Source organism: Phyllopteryx taeniolatus, chromosome 2, assembly GCF_024500385.1.
Source record: "Phyllopteryx taeniolatus isolate TA_2022b chromosome 2, UOR_Ptae_1.2, whole genome shotgun sequence".
Taxonomy (NCBI): Eukaryota; Metazoa; Chordata; class Actinopteri; order Syngnathiformes; family Syngnathidae; genus Phyllopteryx; species Phyllopteryx taeniolatus.
Window position 1 is genome coordinate 1,115,498 of NC_084503.1, and position 17,196 is coordinate 1,132,693.

Here is a 17,196-nt window from a genome sequence, read left to right on the forward strand (position 1 = left end):
ACATTTACGGAGACTTTCTTTGAAATAATAATTATTGCTTGAAATAACCAAACACAAAATGATGTGTTGGAATTTATGTTTTCGTTCTGATTTGAACTTCATTTGGATCCGACTTCAGTCCCTCATCAAATGCGTTCAGGTCTTAAGCAGAGCATCATGATACTTACGGTAGCCGTCTTTTAAATCACATGAATGAGATTCGGTAATCGGTAGGGCTGTCGCCATCACTTTTGTTTTTTTTTTTTGTTTTTTTTGCACTCGAGTCCAAGTCACTTTATTTTGTCCTCAGCACATCCAAATTGTCTCAATGATCTTACTTGAATAAAGGTATCCATCCCAACATGATATATATTTTGTATGGCTATCATTCAGCAAGGAAACAATGAAAATATGTTATTTTTGACCTTAGAAATTCAGAAAATGTAAAAATCCCATTTTTTTTCAGTCGATATGTTGAAAATCACACGATCGACCGTGATTTACGATAAGGTGATCGGATCGGGACAAACCTAATGAATGATAGATGAACATTTGTAATTCCACTCTCTTCCAAAAGTATTAGAACACTGAGGCCAATCCCTATAATCGTACCAGAAATTAGCGGAAATGTCTCATATTAATCTTTGAACGTCAAGCCCAAATGATTTCAGTCGACATCAACAATAAATGAGCATTAAACCCAAATAATACATTTTCTTAACAATACTTTTGGCTCAATAATGAAAGTCTTTATTTAGTACACTCATAAAAAGGATTCAAGCCCTTCTTTCATGCAACACATTTATTTATTGTTTAATTTTCTAAAAGAAATCTAATGAACAACTTCTACATGTAGTTCTTGTTAAGCTGAAGTAATAGTTTCATTTTGACATTCACGCAAATGTGTTTCATTTGAATTGGGCCCATTGCAATGTTAGCAGTATTGCAAAGTGACTCAACAGGAGGAATGTTTCCAACTAAAGCAAACATTGTTGTCACTCAACAAACTATCGCAGATTTGTTTTAAAGCAGAGGAATCATTAATGGAGACAAGATTTTTGCAAGCTGCCAGCAACAATCCCCCTGACTTCTCTTCAAAAGCCAATGAAGAGTTTAAATAAAAGCTCTCCTTTTAAGTGCGGCATCCTCCTTCCTTTATCGGTATACCCCCAAGTGAGCAAAATCCCCACTGCATCGAATCTCTCTTCCAACGATCAATACAGTACAACTCTCATCCACAGAGCCGCGGTTACTGTATGGCTCTCGTACTGCATCACATCGTTTTATCACCAGACTGAGAATACTTTCCCAGATTTTTCTGCCAAGGTGATAAATAAAGCGCTCTTAAAGTTCACTGCCGGAATGTGCAGGGTGCTTGTTTGTACTGAGCGTGTTTCAAAGGAAGGGGTTGTATATAACTGAGACTGTGTCATCGAAGACCAGATGGTGGAGCTAAAAACTCAAAAGAGAAGGTGGCTTATTTCTTTCCCCTATATTTGCCCCTTCATGTTGCTTGGGTGGATTTACTTTGTATTTGTCTATGAGCATGTGTGAGTACTGTGGTCTGTGTTTGTGTTCACAAGTGTATTAAAGCGTGCATGTTTGTGTTTACGCCCAGCCTAAAACACTCACTTGAGAAATGCAACAAGGCTCATTTTTTACAACATTGGCTGCTTCTGGGCTTTGCATGAATAATGGCTGAATTCAACGGTGTTGAAACAGAAACGCATTCCACACACCACCACACTATTGAACAGTGAAAAAAAAAAACACCACATCTGGACATTTACAAATACAAGAGTTCAGTGATTGCAAATCTAAGTTGATCTTTAAGAGTGATGAAATGTTTTTTTCAGAATCTAAATCAGAATCAGAATCCTCTTGATTTGCCAAGTATGTCCAAAAAACTCACAAGGAATTTGTCTCCGGGAGTCGGAGCCGCTCTAGTACGACAACAGACAGTCAATTGACACAGAACACTTTGGAGACATAAAGACATTGACAAACACAGTCACTGAGCAATAAAGGGTTGCGAGTTATCTGGTAATGCCCGTACAAATGATTATTTTATTTTGAGAATTATGCAAAAAGATGCAGAGTCCTCTAGCACTTAGAGCAGTTGGAATGACTAATATTGCAATAGTCCAGTGCAATGACCATTGTGCAAAGGGCGCCGATACTTCAAGGAGTGTATGCAGTTTAATGCGACGAGTAGCGCGATCATCTGGGACAATGTCGATTGTGCAAATGTTGCAGATACTCCTTAATCAATGTGCAAACGGAGCGGATGCTACTCTGGCATGAGCGGCCAGTATTGGTCAACAACAGATATGCAAATAGTGCAGCGTGGCGAGACGACGACAGTGAGTGCACGGGTAATGTAGAATTGGCCCCGCAGAAATGACAACGACAACGAACTCAAGTCAAAAAAATTGCCACTGTATATTACAAATGTGTCAAAACATTTTTCCTTAATAATACTAGAAACTGATCCAATGCATATGGAAAAAATGTTTACATACCCAGGGAGAATTTGTGAACTATTGTTTTTTTTTTTTTTTAAATACGGCTGATGACCGAACAACAATCATCATTAATTTCTTTATGGCTATGTTTTGTCTAATGATGATGCTTTTCTGAAATGCTTGACAGTTTCATTTGAATTCCATTAAAATACAATTAAATGTGTTTAATTCATGTTTTTTTTTTTTTTTAAAGAATTGTACCCAGGTTACAAATTCTGCCTGGGTAATCAATTGTGTGTTTTCTCATTTACTAAATAAAAGTAGGGCTGTAAATAAAAAGAAATTATTACATGTGCAAATAAAGTGCTTAACTTCAGAATAATTATTTGAAAAAAATAACAAAATACAGATAATACTTCATGTTTTGATCATATGAGTAGAAGCAAAATCATGCATTGTAAAAATGCATTATACATAGGTAGAAGAGTTTTCCACAATTTTGAGGTCAACTTATGCGTATTATACATTGGTGCACATTATACATGAGAAATTACGGTACTTACTTTTATCAATGTCTACTATTCAGTTTGCAGGAAGCAAAGTTTGAAACTAGGGATGTCCACATCACATTTTATTTTTGCACCTGAGTCCGAGTGTCTGCCGAGACTGAGTCCCAATCCGATATATACTCTGTATATATGTATATATATATATATATATATAGGTGTGTGTATATATATATATATATATATATATATATATATATATATATATATATATATATATATATATATATATATATATATATATATATATGTATATCTATCTATCTATCTATCTATCTATCTATCTATCTATCTATCTATCTATCTATCTATCTATCTATCTATCTATCGCCATATATATATATATATATATATATATATATATATATATATATATATATATATATATATATATATATATATATATATATATATATATATATATATATATATATATATATATATATATATATATATATATATATATATGGTGGTCGACTGGTTAGAGCGTCATCCTCACAGTTCTGAGGACCCGGGTTCAATCCCCGGCCCCGCCTGCGTGGAGTTTGCATGTTCTCCCCGTGCCTGCGTGGGTTTTCTCCGGGCACTCCGGTTTCCTCCCACATCCCAAAAACATGCATTCATTGGAGACTCTAAATTGCCCGTAGGCATGAGTGCGAATGTTTGTATGTGCCCTGCGATTGGCTGGCAACCAGTAGGGGCAGTGTGGTGTGATGCATGCATGGAGCTACATGTTTGCAGTAAAAAAGAATCGAAGAAGAATGTTGTGATAAAACATTAAATTATCTAGTTTTTCACAGATTAGGAAGAATATATGCCCGTGAGAAATGATATATCACCTGTCCGTGTGTGTTACTATAGCGTTTGTGTATAAATATTTGGTATTTGTTAAATTACAGCTCACCTGTGATCTAATGCTAATTCTAGCGAGCCCCTCAATGGGGGTTTCAAATGACTTTTAGCATTAACATAGCAATTTCTAAAACCACCTTATGTGTGTTTTGTATTTAAATATACAATGTGTGTAATTATTTTTGTTGCGTGTTTAGTTTGACAGTAAACTAAACTAATCACGTGATCGACTCCCATTTTCGGTCATGTGATCGGATTGGGACATGCCTATTTGTAACATTTGATGAATACACTGTTAACAACTTGGCATAAAAACCTGACCTGATGTTCGGATTCATCCATCCATTTTCTTTCACCGCTTCTCCTCACGCGGGTCGCGGGCCGCCGGAACCTATCCCAGCTATCTTCGGGCGGGAGGCGGGGTACATCCTGAACCGGTCGCCAGCCAATCGCAGGGCACATCGAGACAAAACAACCATTCGCACTCACATTCACACCTACGGGCAATTTAGAGTCTTCAATGAACCTACCACGCATGTTTTTGGGATGTGGGAGAAACCCCACCGAGGCACGGGGAGAACATGCAAACTCACGCAGGCGGGGCTGGGATTTGAACCCTGGTCCTCAGAACTGTAAGGCAGATGTGCTAACCAGTCGACCACTGTGCCGGCGATGTTTGGATTTGTCAAAATTGTCCTAAATAAGTTGAATTTTTTTTAAATTTTTTGTATTTTTTGTAACCCAGTATATCATTGCTACTTGATGTTCAACTGTCAATACCCACACACAGTATAGTTTAGTACGACACATTACACTTAGTTCTGCATTCTTTTGAATTAAACTGTCAAATGTCATATTTTTGTTTCGCAGCGTTTGAGTGTTTTCTAAATGCTAACAACAGCCACTGTCTCAGAGGGAGCGTTCAGGTCAAACGAGCTATATAAACAATCAACTTTCTCAGAATGCCGAGACATCTGTGGATTTATTCACCCATGTCCCCTCAGGACTCTGTGGCCATCGTTCACCCTGATGGCTTTACCTGGTGGGCCTTCACACACAGGATTGACATATCGTGTAGTTAGATTTGGCAGGTGTTCATTCCGTGGAGCCCCGGTTGCGGTCGCGGGCTTTCCATTTTATCAGCCCCTGGTTAGGGCACTAGCCAAAATAATTCTGCAGCAATTACCATATGTTGTGATTGTGGTTTTTGGAGCAACACTACAACATCTGTGTTATACTGGCATCTGGGGCACCCGGTAAGAAACTTCCCCATTTCCCACACCAAATTCTTTCCTGCATCTCCTCAACGTGTGTACAGCACAGATTTGGACAATATTTACTGACCGCACGGTTCTTCCCTGTTCTAATTCCAACTTGTAATCAACATTTAAAATCACTTGCATTTTTTTTTTTTTTTTTTTTTGCATTGAATTCACGCAGTGACACGTTAACCAATGACAGCCGCACTAAATGATGTCAAACTGGCAAATGAAAAACAAGCTGCTTGTAAATGAAGCCGTCATTAGGGGATTCACTGAGCCTACACAATCAGCTATCTCCACAAACCTGTAACATCCATCAACATTTGTCACAAACTGTACGGCAGAGAAGGTGGGAAGATAACACGACATCCACCAGGGACTAGCGAGGAGCATTCAGTGGGCTGCTGGTCAGGGTGGTGCTCCTGTGTTAGGGCGGTCTCCCACTGAAGGCTTCTGTTCTGCCATGTAGCCATTTCAAGTCAATGTAAATATCATTAGCAGACGAGTGATATTATCAGAGTGAGTTTTTCTCCTGCTTGTTACAACGTTGTTGCTAATGACTGCAAAAATGAGGATTTAATAGTAACCTGTCAAATATTTTCTGGTCAGAACATTCCAGGATCAGAGTTGTCGTAAGTGCTAGTAGTAGTAATAGTGTCCTCGTAGGCTTCTCTGACTTTGTATTTATTTTTATTTTTTTTATTTGTTTGCTTTCTAGTAGAAGCCTGAAGGTTCTGTGCTACATTTCCAACTGTTCATAACTCATTCCACCTTCACCAAGGGTCCAGTTTCAGATGAAGAAAATCAGACTCCAAGCATGATGCTGGCACCACCACGCGTCACTGTTGCTAGGGCTCAGACTCATTCTAAATCCTGATTCGCTGTTTCGTTTTGACAAGAACGAATGACTTTCGAATCAGATTCGAATTGTTGCTCTTTGTACTTTTACGAAATAATAATTCAACAAATGAAGAATGACAATTTGATTATTTGAAAACTATCTATTGAACCAGAAAGAGAGTCCGCTGGTGCGTTTTGGCTGCAGCTTCTCTCTCTGGAAAAATTGTTCTTTTTAGTTCAAAATGGCCTACTTCAACCAGGATCCCTTGTGGCCAAAGGTGGAACCCGGGTTGGTTTTGCGCCTGTTGGTGCCGTACATCCTTGGTACCTTAGACCAACTGCCTCCTTGCTAGCTAGCTGACTGGCTACATTGGCTGGGTACCTAGCCACACTGGATTTAACGGTGGTAAAAGAGAATGAGTTGTGGAGGTCTGGTGGGAATGAGTTCCAAGCTGGGGAACAGAGTTGCTGAAGGCTCTGCTCCCCATGGTGCTGAGATGGACGGGTGGAACAATCAGATGGATGGAGGATGATGATGTGTGGGTGTGGACTTGAGTGGCGATGTGGAGGAGGTCAGACAAGTATGAAGAGGCAAGTTTGCGGGTGGCCTTGAAGGTGTAAAGGAGGAGTTTGAACTGATTTCTAAATTTGACCTGGGAGCCAGCCAAGTTGCTGAAGGACAGGGGTGACGTGATGGAAAGAGGAGGTATTGGTGATGATGCGTGCAGCGGAGTTGTGGACCAGTTGGAGGTTATGGATGTTATTGATATGCGATTGGAATGATAGTTTGGATGAAACGCAGACTTAACCTGAGGGGAAGTGGGAAACTAAGGAGCAATCAACTGAGATGGAAAAACTGCCAACTTTGGACAATGTAGATTTCGTGCCAACAAGGAGAACCTCTGTTTTGTCTGTTTAATTTAATGAAGTTAGACATGAAGCAGGCGTTCATTTTGATAAGCAGGGAGTGCGGGAGGAGGGAGGCAGTGATGAAATGTTGGGTTTGCGGTAGAGGTAGAGCTTGTTGTCATTCAATCAAAGAGGATATTACATTTACGGAAAATAGTGCAGAGGGGAAGGAGGTAGATAATGATAAGCAGGGGCCCCAGGACAAAGCCCTGAGGGTGAGGCACACTTGAAGTGACTAAGTAGTGGTCGGGTGAAAAGGACTTTGTTTGAGGTATGAAATGGTGGAAAAAGCTTTGAAAGCATTTCTCTTTGTCTTATTTCTTGTATCACCAAAAAACCTGTAAGCGTTGGAACATGGCTGTGTGTGTCGACTTCATTTCCATTGTGTATATTAACTGTACCGGCTAAAAGCTACTTTAAGTCACATTCTTAACCAAGATCCATTTTTACAATATAAGGTAACTTCAGTTCATATTAAAACACAACAAATTCAAATCTGAGCTTAAATGAACAACGCAGTCAAAATGCAAAGGTAATGTGTTGCAAATGCGTCTCACACATTTTTCAAAAATTCTTGTCACCTAAGTCAAATTAAAAGTCAACTCAGGGCTTTGCCTTAACTTTGATGACAGCTGCCTGGGAACAAGTTGTGACGAAGCTTGCCTTGTTTAGGCTGAGCCCTGAATGTTTACAACGTCTGGCCATGCCCCTGCACTAAATCAAACTTTACAAGGCAAGATGGATTTCATGTTCCAGTGTTAGTCTCAGATTTATTACCTTTGACACAAAGCTATAAGGGCGGTGGTTAAGTCAGTCATGCCGGCGTAGCTAACTGCCGGAATTCATCAGCGCTGGAGCAATTCATATTTGAATTCAATTCCTTACAGTCGATCTATGGAAGAATGGCAGTCCTCGAACTAGTGTCCAAATGTCAAATGGACCGATATTTCTTTCCTCGAAATTCCGTTTTTGTTCTTTTCAAATTGATGCTTCTTCTTTTCAAACTGAGACGGAGCTACTCAACGAAGCAAGAACTCAATCGGGCCAAGTGTGGGAAAAAAAGAAACACTTCTTTGCCAGCCTATAATTACGGGACATTGTTACACATTGTTAACTTAGCAGTAAGGAAATGGAAGGATCAAGTTGGAAGAGCTGTTGAAGAAGAAGGGAACCCGGCAGGAGAATCATGTCACTCCAAATACTGTCCCAATATACATTTGAAGACGCGCTTCCGACATGACAAAGGGAGAATCGAAAACTCATGTTTTGGATAGATATTTGCTTTACTCGTGTAAAGACGGTCAGAATCCAATGTGATGTGCGTTCTCTTCCAAATGTGTTTTTTGTTCCAACGGAGACATCAGCAATTTCGGAACACGCAGATGAAGAACCATTTTGGGGATTCTTTGGGAAACTGTCAAACATTCAATTTCTCTTGCACAGATAATGCTCTCTGTGTACTAGTGTTATACTCACTGTTCTGTTAATTCAAACCATAACATTTAAAAATATACACGTTGTTTCGATTTATTGTAACGATATGCAATTTTATTACTTGTAGATTTGTATCCAACGGTAAGACGTAGAGTTATTTGGTGAATTCCCTCGGCAGCGACACGGCACGAAGATCAACTGAGCGTACGCAAGCTGGAAATGTTCCCATTCATATTCGATATTTGAAAATTCCTATCTGTGTGCGTGAGGGCGCTGTGATCGCAGCGCGCCGATTGCCCGCGCTTGAAGTACCGCAGATTGCCGGCTTTGACATTTTCCCATTGTGCATAGTGGCCCAGCAGGCAATAATTAAATATCAGGTGCATAAGCTGCTCTTTAATTTGACATGTGCGCTCGAGGCAATAAACACACGTGGTGCAGTGGGGGCTGCATAATTGCAGAGGAATAAAATATCATATCAAGAGTGAAAGGATCATTGTATCAGGTACCCGATGACAGCTCGTTTGATCATTAGGCCGGGGCTAAAGAGGTTTGCTAATTAGTTGTCATTAAGACTCACCCTCTAATCAGGGCTCACTCTTGCATAAGAAATGGCCCTCTCACACAAGTGAACAATGCCTTTAACCCTCTCAGGCTAAGCCGCTACGAGGAATGCAAACGCTGATACATTCGCCTCCCCCCCCCTCTGTAATGAATGAATGCTTTTAAGAGAATAACACATTTTTTACCCTCTTTCACAAAGCACAACTGGTACAGTTTCTAAACACAATAGACGGTATGTACATTACATATGTATAACCGTGATATCAAAAAGTCTAAACACCCTTGTTCAAATGCCAGATTTTTGTGATATAAAAAAAGAGGCCAAGATAAACCAAAACGTTTTCCACCGTGAATGTGACATTTAACTTGGACAACTCAATTGAAATAAAACAATCTTGTTGTCAGGGGGAATGAGATAAACCACCGAGATGATGTGGTTGCACAAGCATGCACACCCTCCTAAAACTGGGATGTGGTTGTCCTCAGAATAAACCCATCACATTCAAACTCATGTTAACTGGGTGTTAACAAAGACCTGCCACCATTCGTAGTGCCTCTGATGAACTTTCAGCTGTTCTAGTAGGCTTTTTTCTGACTTTTTTTTTTTTGCTTTCTAGCAGAAACCTGAAGGTTTGGTGCTAACATTGACTGGTATTGAGAACTGCTCATAATTCCTTCCACTGGTGGTGGCAGCATTATGCTTTGAAATCATAATGCTGCCACCACCGTGCTTCGCTGAAGGTTTGGTATTCATTTGGTGATGCGCCAAGGTGTGTTAGTGCCAAACAAACCTTTTGGAATTATGGCCAAAAAGTTCGACCTTAGGACAAAATGGGAAAATGTGTCATGGCTCGAGGATACCAAATACAGATTTTAGGTCACATTAATGGTGGAAAAGGTTTTGAAATGATTTACCTTTAACAAGTGGTTGACCCTTCTTTGGCAGGAAGGGCCTCAACCAAAAATGTCCTGTATTTGCAGATGAAACCTACACAATGGTCAGGAGGGATTTTGGACCTTTGTTCTCAGAATATCGGATGTACATCGCTCCCTCGAGGAGAATTTCAAACGGCTGAGTTCAGGATTTGTGAATGGGGCAGCCCAGGAAATGCGTGACGCGGTCAGCACCGGTGTCTTGCATGTCATAAGAAATACTTGTCGGATCGTGACAGTTGCGGCTAAAAGTGAGTGTCAGCTCAGCTGTCGTGCTTCACCTCCTCTGTTATGACCTCAGAAGCGAGGTCAAATTTGTCTTGGTTCCTTTATAAGGACTAGCGATGTAGAACAAATCCAGAGAAATGCCAGGCAGTGTGGAAGGGAGTTGAACTTTTGAAGCTGAAAGAAGTCTAACAGTTTGACTCAATTCTCAAGGATTTGCCTCGTTAAAAAATCATCACGCGAACAGTATGTTGGTTGATTTGTTATGAAGAATAGAAAAACAACCAGTCTGTGAGCAGAGATAAAGATGCATTGGGAAGGACTCCTTCAGACAACACCCTTGTGAGCGGACCCCAGATGTCTGTGAAACCACGCTTGCCTCTTGCCATAACTTTCAAAGATGGCAGAAAGTGCTCCGCTGAGAGAGCCATGCATTATTAGCTGACAGTCCCATATAAATAATAAGGGACATAATGCCAACTGTGAGTGCTTGCGTCTCCGCAAGGACACTCAACAGGTGCACCTCTCGTCACCGCATTTCCATTTTGTTCAACAAAGAGCCTGCCTGTGCGAATAACTTGTCTCTGAAAGCTTTGCCTGATCATTCTTTTATGTGCCACTTTCCAGAATGCGCAACATTCGCGGGACCTCGTGATAATAGGCTCGTCGGGACACAGAGAAAGGAGCGAGACGCTTGTCAGAGCGGATACATCCCCGTCCCGCCCGAGGGAGACGGCTCAGAGCACGACACATCAGTTGTAGGACACTGAGAGACCCTCTCAGTCCTCCCTTCCTTCCCCCTCCCCTCATGCAGTCTAATGGCTGTCATGTGCTCTTGTCTCGGCTTGGCCTGTAGTCATGCAAAATCCATTAGAGGTCGCAAGTGCACAGGACGGTCGGTCGGTCGATTAATAAGAGTAAGGCATTGGCAGGGGAAGAAAAGATATTTTTTTATCTTTGTACAGCACTGTACTCTCCATATGGGCTTCTTAATGCAAGCAGATGTACAGAGGGAACTTGGAGAGGTTGTCTAACATCATGGTTGCATCTCTGAGCCAAGTCTCTCGTGTAATCACAACGACATGCCAAAAGGAAGCTCTGTATTGCAGGGAATTCAAGTTCTTTCACGTCTGCCTGAATTAGATAACCATCCTAAACAATCATGTTGGGGAGGTTGAATGTAAATATAAATTTCAACGAAATAGCTAACCACAAGGCAGCTTCAGTACCAATTATCGCACAAGTCTTGCACTTGCTGCCAGCAAACACCAAAGGGGGAAAAAGAAGGCACGAAAGCTAAATATAAGAACGTGTTATACCACGAGAGCGTCTCCAAAATGGAGGGCATTAGGATCAGGGGTGTGCATAAAAAAGGAAGATCATTTCCTGAGAATGTATCAGTAAGAAGAAAGTTGTGCAACACAGAGAAACAATTGTGATTTCTGCAGTTGAATTTGAATGCTTGAATATGGAAACTAATGAATGAACGAATGTCATCAATTTGACACCAGTTACGGTCCGATTTCCAGGGGTGACCTTTATTTGTACCAATGCATCTTTCAAACACAATGGTACCTTGACTCTTAATTTTAAGTTGTCCCGCGACCACCCTCGTAAATGAACTCAATTGTATCTCAAATCACCTTTTCCCATGGACACGAGTTGAAATCGGTGGCGCCGGCATTCATCAAGACAAAAACTCTTCAATAATGCAAATCAAAATGGTTGATTAGATCGTTGCCCGTGTTGGGAAAGCAGCCCTCGCTTTTTTTGGGCTGGCTTAACTTTGGTGTTCGGCCACTAGCATTAACGGTGGCTCGTGATGATATTGTACGAGTGAGTTTGAATCTCGTTGGAATAACATTTTGATTTATGTTTGGCTTGTAAAAAATGGAAATGCCTTTCATCATTCAAATGTCATGTAATAATTAAGTTAAAACTCAACTCAACTTTATTTATATAGTACCTGAACAACAACCGCAGCTTGAACAAAGTGATTACTGAACATAAAACATTAGACAAACATTGAAATAATAATAATACGCTCATAAATAACGACATCAAATGTTATTTTCTCATCAAGATGTACAAGAGCTCCCTTGATATTAGCGTATATAACTTTATGTATGTATGTATGTATGTATGTATGTATTATCGCGACCCCATCGGCGGAAACTGTACTAGCTGCTGAAATTATGAATCCGTTTCCACCCTCCAAAAAATACCTCACCCCAAAATAGTTTTTGATTCAGAAAATACCATTCTTCAGTATTGTACTTTATAAAACCATGCAGTAATAACATTCCGTAATGAAATAGAATGTAAAGAATTAACAGTTTCCCTATGATGATTTCATGGTTCAATTCAGTGGACATTGTGCTGCTCCTACTGGTTGGTACAAATTGCCCAATAGGCGGAAGTGCAATATGTACATACACATAATAAACACATAGAATTGATGACGAAACATGAAGACCGTCACCGCTAAGCTGCAGTAATAGTTGTCATTTTTCGCAGTGCATAAATAATGTATCAACCAATCAAACTTTATTTATACAGTAGATCGCTTTCCATACATGAAACACAACTTAAAATGCTTCACGTGCATTAACAACCAGCCATGCCGCATGTTCACAAGGACATAGACACGCAAACATACAGTTGAAGCATAATCATGTCATGAGCTCAGAACCCGAGGCTGCTTTGCGAGCATCCGGTGAGGAAACGCCATCTCAAGGAGCCGCATCACGAGCACCATCGCTCACCGGAAGGTAGATGCTTCCTGGGTCGTGGTTGAGCGGGTTTTGCGCTGGAATGCAGCTTTACAGATGCCATGTCTGCATTGCGGGCAGTATGTACGTTTGGTGACGCTCGTGGCCTGTCACACACAACCCCGAAATGAGAGGCTTACGATTAGCTGTGCCACCCAAGCCAAGTCATTAGGCTCCTCAGCACCTGCACAGTTTCCTCCCACGTAAAGAGCTGTATAAATTAATCACACACTGCCTTATGCACTTTGATGCAATTTATAATGCACATTAATGAAGGCTGACAGCTGTAACTAAAAGGCAGAATGATCACTTACAATTCAAATAAAAATCAGAGTGCAAAAACAAAAGTCATTTGCATGACTTTTTTCCCCCTCCTGTCATGCTCTATTTTCATCTGTATCCCGCTTTGATTTGTGCTGTTTTAGCGGAGGACGAGTGTGTGTGAAAAGACTAAATGATCTGCAAATTGATGCAACACTAAGGCCGTGTCTCACTCCCGCATGAGCTCTAATTGTACATTGTGTGAAGGTGTAGCATGAGATGATAAAAAGGAGCTTTTCTCTGCACCTCATTTTAATCTCAATGTCGGATCAGTTGCTTTTGGTAAATCACTGCTTGTTTATTGCCATTTGTACATGCTTTGAGTTTCAGTTTTATCGTCTTTTTTTTCTTCTCCACCTTTTTTTTTTTTTTTGCCGCTATATTTCCAATGCAAAAGTAAAGTGTAAATACATATCCAGCCAACACTGTGCACACATGAAAACATCATAAGCAAAGCATTCAAGCTGACCTTCAGAGATCCCTAATTAAATTTTGGGCATGTGGTGATGCTATAACTGATTTCATTCTTCATTATGGCCTGTAATGACATTTCTCAGCTGTCAGAAGCATTGCAGGGGGGCTTGCTTGTGAGGCTGAGGATGAATTAACCATTATACCAACCTCGCCAGCATGACCATAAAAGAGGGATGGAGAAGAGCTTGGTGAATCCCAAAGTCAACACTGAACGTTTGCTAAAAAAAACAAAACAAAAAAAAACAAAAAACAAAAAACAAAAAACACTTTTGAAGAGGCAAGTGGAAATTGAAAGCGTATGCCTTTGTCATTTAGTAACTTCTAACAACAGGGCTCGTCTGACCCGACTGGCTTGAGAGTAAAGCCATATGTCTCTGGTCCAATGAAATCTTTTAAAGATGTAATTAAGATGTCAGTACACGGGGGTCATCTTCAGTCGAGAAGATACACGGCAAATCTACAGAAAGCCCAGCTGGAACAGTGGAGATTTGCACGTAGAGGGATGTCCCGAGCCCTGATTTACACACACGGAACAGCTATGGCATTTTAAATACTAGTTCATTTGCACACAGTAAGCAGAGCTCTAATTTGTGTTGGAATGAAGGAGCGGGAGGGAAACCCTTGTCGCCACTTGTCACCTGGTGATTGGGGTCTGAATAGGCATAGTTTCTGAAAATTAAAAGGCAAAGTCAAATGATTCACCATTGCACTTGATTTGTGCTTTGCATCAGCATTTAAGAGGTTAGGCCAAGAGAAATGAGGAACAGTGGAGTGCCTTTTTTTTATGTGTAGTCATCCATCCATCCATCCATCCATCCATCCATTTTGTGAGCCGCTTCTCCTCACGCGGGTCGCGGGCGTGCCGGAGCCTATCCCGGCTGTCATCGTGCAGCAGGCGGGGTACACCCTCAACCGGTTGCCAGCCAATCGCAGGGCACGTACAAACAAACAACCATTCGCACTCACAGTCACACCTACGGGCAATTTAGAGTCCCCAATGAATGCATGTTTTTGGGATGTGGGAGGAAACCGGAGTGCCCGGAGAGAACATGCAAACTCCACACAGGCGGGACCGGGGATTGAACCCGGGTCCTCAGAACTGTGAGGCTGACGCTCTAACCGACCGGTCATAGCACAGAAAAATAATTCAATAACTGTGCACTGTTGGTTCAAAAAATCTGCAGATTACGGAGAGCTACTCTGAACATTCCAGCAAAATTACAATTGCTTCATGGACCAAAATCTTTTATTTTGTATTTTTAGACCCATTTGAATGACATTTATTCGCAGATTCCAATTGCGAAAAGGAATAACGATCTCTCAGTCCTTGAATGTAGTATCGAATACAGGATATGTTTTTTTCTTCCAGAGACTTTGTAGATTTTTACAATGGATCTCAACTGAAGTCCCACTCATCTGCAGAGCGACTTGTGGAGGGTGGGACGAGCAGGACGTAAGATGAATGACGCATTTTATTTGTTCATTGTCTGGAGGGTGGATGTACACCTTGTTATGACTCTCCATCCTTTCTTTCAAGTTGTATTTTTGGGATGGAGAGAGACAGATGCAATCTTCGACTGTGTACATCAAAAAAAAAGAGAGGCATGCTGTGTCGAACCGGTTGCTCTGGGGTTAGGAAAGTCTATACCAGTGGAACTCAAATGCAAATCTTAAAGGGCCACAAAGAATTAGTCAAAGCTCAATTCATCGAAGTTGGTCAGGCCACATGTAATAACACTAATATTACAACAAAATGTGTTTTCCATTCAAAATGACAAAAAAGAAAGAAAAAAACCATTCCATATTGGCATTAACAAAACACAGCCCTGTCCTAAATCCAAAACAAATAGGTCAGTAGGGGGTTAAGAAAACGTCTTTTTAGAAGTCAACACAAAGAACCACGAAAACGAAGAAACTATTATTCAAAGGTCGCGTCACACTCCCAAGTGTACGTGCGAGCGCGTATGTGCTTTTCTCGGAGAGAAAGAATAACCAAATACCCATCGGTGTGTGAAAACAAAGATAGGATAATGAGTTGAGAAGAATAATCAAATGAGCACACCTACAAATGACGTCTATCAGTTCCGATCGGTAAAGCTAACTTAATTAATATCATTTAAAACACTGTAATTACGCATGCGACAGGTAATGGCTAATGCTAACAAGGCACTTGCAGCATACTTGTGCGCCGCTACTCACCCCGTCTTTGATGCACAAAAGGTACACACGCTAACAACTCCGGCGACCGAATCAGACCCGGACTGCTACTGGAGCCACCGTGCACTGGATCGCTCAAACGACACGTTTGGGAATGAACACAAAAAACCATAATAAACCATAAGCATAACTACGATGTGGCACGCAGCAAAAAATGAGTTTGACACCCCTGCGCTGGAGAATACTTTTGCAGGTACTCAGTATAGAGTACACAAGTATATACAGTCAAAGAAGAAGTCATTGAAATGCCTACCTTTTACACTTGCACCTGATTGTGCTGGAGTCTCTAGAATTAGTTGAGTATTCGCTGAGATTTAAGGTGGGTTTCTGGGTCATAGGGACCGCATGTCCTTCTTACTTACTCCTCCATATGAGGCCATCCAAGTGAAATACCAGTGGCTTTGTGAAATATTCATCCCCTGTCAATAATTAAATGCTCATTATTTGAACTCGAATAGTGCCGTGATTCCAAATGTAATGCGCTTCTAGCGCACGGGACGGTCGGCATGTCGAATAACTAGCCTGCGTGATGAAAGGTAGATAAGTACAGTCGTACCCATTCTTTTGGGGTCCAAATAATCCATGTTCCGGATGAAAAATTTACAACCGTTGTCCAGTTTTCTGAGGAACATCTGAGGTGTTGCATTCTGTGACAGCACAAGATTTGTACCGAATGCCAGTGAAACGAAGCTTGTTATCTTTGCCCCTCTTTACATCGAATCCTCTATGAAAAGCAGAAAGCGCCAAAACATAATCAACCGCCCACGCGGGAGATAATGACGCACCAGCCAATTTAGGTGATAGGATACAAGCAGGGCATGAATATACAATATACGCTAAATATGCAAGCAACGAGATCTGATAGCCAAGGGCAGGGGGCTTCATGATAATACGAGTATTGTCCCGCAGTCATCTCGCAAACTAAACTAGCAGTGCTATCAATTAAATCTTGGAGGAAGTCAGCGCATCAAAAGTCTTTTGCCTCTTTCTTGAGAGTCTAAATGCATCATTTCTTTCTTTGATGTCAGGCACTTTTCATTGTTTGTTGTTATTATGATGTGCATATGAACGACTGAGAATTACCCCAGCCGTCTCGCAGTTGCTGTGTGCGCGCGTGCGCTCGTGCGCTCGTGTTCCTGGATGGCTCAAGGACCCGTCTATGATGTAAACACAGGGAGGGTAAACACACAGACAGTTGGCTGTCTCCATTGTTATCATCCTGTTTGTATAATTAGCCTTATAAATTGCTCACATCAAAGGCGCTGTCCCCTGAAATACCTTCCACTGAACGAGTCTAATGGGGGAGTTGGTTGCCACTGCGGTCCTTGTCCCCGCGAGACATGTTGAACTTCTGTTGGGCGTTCACTCAGTGAAGCAGGGAACG